This window comes from Arachis ipaensis, chromosome B10, assembly GCF_059453495.1.
Source record: "Arachis ipaensis isolate K30076 ecotype BB chromosome B10, ASM5945349v1, whole genome shotgun sequence".
Taxonomy (NCBI): domain Eukaryota; kingdom Viridiplantae; phylum Streptophyta; class Magnoliopsida; order Fabales; family Fabaceae; genus Arachis; species Arachis ipaensis.
The window spans coordinates 73993241-73997957 of record NC_142435.1 but is presented as its reverse complement, the minus strand read 5'-3'; the positions used below and the strand labels follow the sequence as shown (position 1 = coordinate 73997957).

At 34.2% G+C, this 4717-nt stretch overlaps 1 non-coding gene across 1 annotated transcript; it reads right to left on the bottom strand.

Moving 5' to 3' along the window:
* Window positions 1-1619: 1619 nt before the first annotated feature.
* LOC148580431 (small nucleolar RNA R71) lies at window positions 1620-1727 on the bottom strand. The gene has a single exon (XR_015896112.1). It is a non-coding gene; the product is annotated as a small nucleolar RNA R71 (small nucleolar RNA).
* Window positions 1728-4717: the final 2990 nt, after the last annotated feature.

The following is a 4717-nucleotide window of genomic DNA, read 5'->3' as shown; positions in this document are numbered from 1 at the left end:
TTATGTTTTATTTCATTTTGTTGTTTTTCTCTTTCTTCATTAATTCAAAAAAAATCAAAAATAATATCTTTCCCTTATCTTACTAATAAATTTCAAAATTTTGGGTTGAGTTAGTAAAAAATTTTTAAAATTTAGTTGTTTCTTGTTAAATTTCAAATTAAAAAAAATCTATCTTTTCAAATCTTTTTCAAAAATTAAATCTTTTCCACTTCTCTCCTTAATATTTTTGAATTCTATCTTAAAATTTTTCAAAATCTTTTTCATTTTTATTCTTAATATTTTCGAAAATTCTTCAAAATAAATTTTTCAAAATCTTTTTCTTATTTTTATTTCATATCTTCAAAAATATTGCTAACATTTAATGTTTTGATTAAAAAATTTTAAGTTTGTTACTTTCCTGTTAACAAAGGTTCAATCTTTAAATTCTAGAATCATATCTTTTAGTTTCTTGTTAGTCAAGTCATCAACTTTAATTTTCAAAATCAAATCTTTTTAAATTTCTTTTTCAAATCTTTTTCAAAATAAATTTCAATCATATCTTTTTCAAAATTTAATTTCAAAATCTTTTTCTAACCTCTTATCTTTTCAAAAATTATTTTCAAATCTTTTTCAATTAACTACTTGATTTGTTTGTTTTAATTTAAAAAGTTTACTATTTCTTATCTTTTTCAAAACCACCTAACTACTTCTTTCTCTCATTAATTTTGAAAACAATTAATCACCTTTTTCAAAATTCTTTTTAATTAACTAATTGTTTTAAATTCTAATTTTATTTTATTTCTTTTCTTAAATTTCGAATTCTAACTTATAATTAAAATAAAAACAAAAATATTTTTCTTTTCTTTTAATTAATATTCGAATACCCCTTCTCTCATCTCTTTCTATTTATTTTATTTATTTACTAACACTTCTCTTCTACTCATAATTCGAACCCTCTCCCTCTCTCTGTGTTTGAATTCCTCTTATTCTCTCTCTACCTCATTCTTCTATCCTTCCATTCTTCTATTCACATAAAGGAATCTCTATACGGTGACATAGAGGATTCCTCTTCTCTCTTTGTTCTCTTCTTTTTCATATGAGCAGGAACAAGGATAAGAACATTCTTGTTGAAGCTGATCCTGAACCTGAAAGGACTCTGAAGAGGAAGCTAAGAGAAGCTAAAGCACAACACTCTAGAGAGGACCTTATAGAAATTTTTGAAAAAAGAAGAAGACATGGCAGCGGAACCTAACAACAATGGTGGAGATGCAAGGAAGATGCTTGGTGACTTTACTGCACCAACTTCAGACTTCTATGGAAGAAGCATCTCAATTGCTGCAATTGGAGCAAACAACTTTGAGCTTAAGCCTCAACTAGTTTCTCTAATGCAGCAGAATTGCAAGTTTCATAGACTTCCATTGGAAGATCCTCATCAATTCTTAGCTAAATTCTTGCAAATCTGTGACACTGTTAAGACCAATGGGGTCAATCCTGAGGTCTACCGACTTATACTTTTCCCCTTTGCTGTAAGAGACAAAGCTAGGATATAGTTGGACTCACAACCTAAAGAAAGCCTAAACTCTTGGGAAAAGTTGGTCAATGCTTTCTTGGCCAAATTCTTTCCACCTCAAAAGATGAGCAAGCTTAGAGTGGAAGTCCAAACCTTCATACAGAAGGAAGGTGAATCCCTCTATGAAGCTTGGGAAAGATACAAGCAATTGATCAGAAGGTGTCCTTCTGACATGCTTTCAGAATGGAGCATCTTATGTATATTCTATGATGGTCTGTCTGAATTGTCCAAGATGTCATTGGACCACTCTGCTGGTGGATCTCTTCATCTGAGGAAAACCCCTGCAGAAGCCCAGGAACTCATTGAAATGGTTGCAAATAACCAGTTCATGTACACTTCTGAAAGAAATCTTGTGATTAATGGGATGACTCAGAAGAAAGGAGTTCTTGAGATTGATACTCTGAATACCATATTGGCTCAGAATAAAATATTGACTCAGCAAGTCAATATGATTTCTCAAAATCTGACTGGAATGCAAGCTACATCCGACAATACTAAAGAAGCTTCCTCTGAAGGAGAAGCTTATGACCCTGAGAATCCTGGAATGGAAGAGGTGAATTACATGGGAGAATCCTATGGAAACACTTACAATCCTTCATGGAGGAATCATCATAATTTCTCATGGAAGGATCAACAGAAGTCTCAACAAGGCTTCAATAATAATAGTGGTGGAAGAAATAGGTTTGGCAATAGCAAGCCTTTTCCATCATCTTCTGAGCAACAGACAGAGAATTCTAAGCAGAGCCTCTCTGACTTAGCAACCATTGTCTCTGATCTATCTAAGACCACTCTCAGTTTCTTGACTGAAACAAGGTCCTCCATTAGAAATTTGGAGGCACAAGTGGGTCAGCTGAGTAAAAGAGTTACTGATGTCCCTCCTAGTACTCTCCCAAGCAATACAGAAGAGAATCCAAAGAGAGAGTACAAGGCCATCAATATACCCAAAATGGCCAAACCTATAGAGGAGGAAGAGGCAGTGATTTCCAGTGAAGAAGACCTCAATGGACGTCCACTAACCACTAAGGAGTTCCCTATTGAGGAACCAAAGGAATCTGAGGCTCATACAGAGACCATAGAGATTCCACTGAACTTACTATTGCCATTCATGAGCTTTGATGAGTATTCTTCCTCTGATGAGGATGAAGATATTGTTGAAGAGCAAGTTGCTCAATATCTAGGAGCAATCATGAAGCTGAATACCAAGCTATTTGGTAATGAGACTTGGGAGGATGAACCTCCATTGCTCATCCATGAACTGAATGCTTTAGTTCAACTGAAATTATCTCAGAAGAAACCGGATCCCGAAAAGTTCTTAATACCTTATACCATAGGCACCATGACCTTTAAGAAGGCTCTGTGTGACCTGAGATCAGGAATAAACCTCATGCCACTCTCTATGATGGAAAAACTAGAGATCTTTGAGGTACAAGCTGTAAGAATCTCACTAGAGATGGTAGACAAATCAATGAAATAGGCTTATGGACTTGTAGAGGATGTCTTAGTAAAGGTTGAAGGCCTTTACAAGATGACCATAACTTGCTTCAAGCCGACAATCTCTGTGGGATCGACCCTTACTCATGTAAGGTATTACTTGGACGATCCAGTGCACTTGCTGGTTAGTTGTGCAGAGTTGTGAAAAGTGTGATCACAATTTCGTGCACCATTGGTCAACTTTGGAAATCAAAACAACAGTTGTCTCACGTAAGAAGGCAATATTCGTATCTCTCTATTTTAACTATTTTAGCTTGATCTTTGCCCCTTTTACTTCTTTTCTTGCTTCCACAACTCTGTGATTTGTCTTCTCAACTTATACTCTCTTTTCTGATCTCTCTCATTCATATCATATTTCTGAATAATTTGTAGCTTTATCTTCTTTTTTTCAATTTCTCTATCTACTCTCTTAAACTTCCTCCTGCTCCATTTTGTCAACTCTGTCTTGCATCAGTTCCTTTTTCTTATAAATTGATTCCAATGACTTCTATTTTCCCCATCCATTTGCCAACTTCATTTGATAACCTCTTTACACTCCTCGTGATCTGCCCAAAAGTCCTCGAACCTAAATTCCTTTTTTATCCAAACTAATAGCTTTGTTTCCAAAATTAAAGCGGAATGATATGAACTTGCAGCTAGTGAGGCTTCCAAAATAGCATTCTGATATATTTTTTCCCATTTCCAATTTACTAAAACCATATCCAACTTTTTCCCAGTAATAAAGTTATTTCTTAGATTACTAAATCATGTAAATTTGTTGCTCTTAATCTTAAGATCAATATCCATAAGTCCATTATCATCAACAAACTTTTTAAAAGTTTCCAAATAAACCTTCCGCTGAGGATAAATGCCCACATTTTCATCTTGATTTAAAATATCATTAAAGTCACCCAAATAAACCTGAGGCTCTTCTTGATTTATATTACTTACAATAAGCTCCTGCCAAAGTTTCCTTCTCTTTTTGAAAATTAGATTTCCATAAACAAAGATGCCTTGCCAAACCTGTCAATTGTTAATGTTAATACTAGCCTTAATATAACTATCACACGGTAAACATTATTATTAGCATTAGATTTCCACATCAAACATAGCTTGTCGGACAGGTCTCAGAGTTCTATACAAAACCTATTATCAAAATGAGATTTTCTTTTTATCCTAAATATTTTTTCTTGTCTAGCCCTAGTTTCTATGAGGAACACTATAAGCGGCTTTACTTTTTTACATAGATCATATAATTCAGATATTGTCGGGAAAGCCACGACAATTTTAGCTAATGATACTCATGGCTGAGGCCTGAGGGTGGGGCCTGTTGAGGCACGCCTCCTCAGCCATTTGTGAACCCCTAAATTGGTCAAAACCATAAAGAGATAAATCATACTCTCCTATGTCCAATGCATTACTGTTGTTCTTCATTTTCTTTGTAGCTTTGTCCTTTATGTTCTATTGTTCATTCTTCCATTCCTCATTAGCAAGCAACTGCATCTCATTATTCTCTCTTTTTCTCTTTAGATTCAGTTCCAATTCCATCTTCTTCGCTAATTGTATTTCCCAAACAGCAGGTTCCCTTCTTCCATCATCTTCATCTTCATCACTCATGAGTTCTATATAGTAAGCATTCCCTCCTATGATTTTCTTTTGCTTTCTTAAGGCATTTTCCTTACCTTGTATTTTTTTACC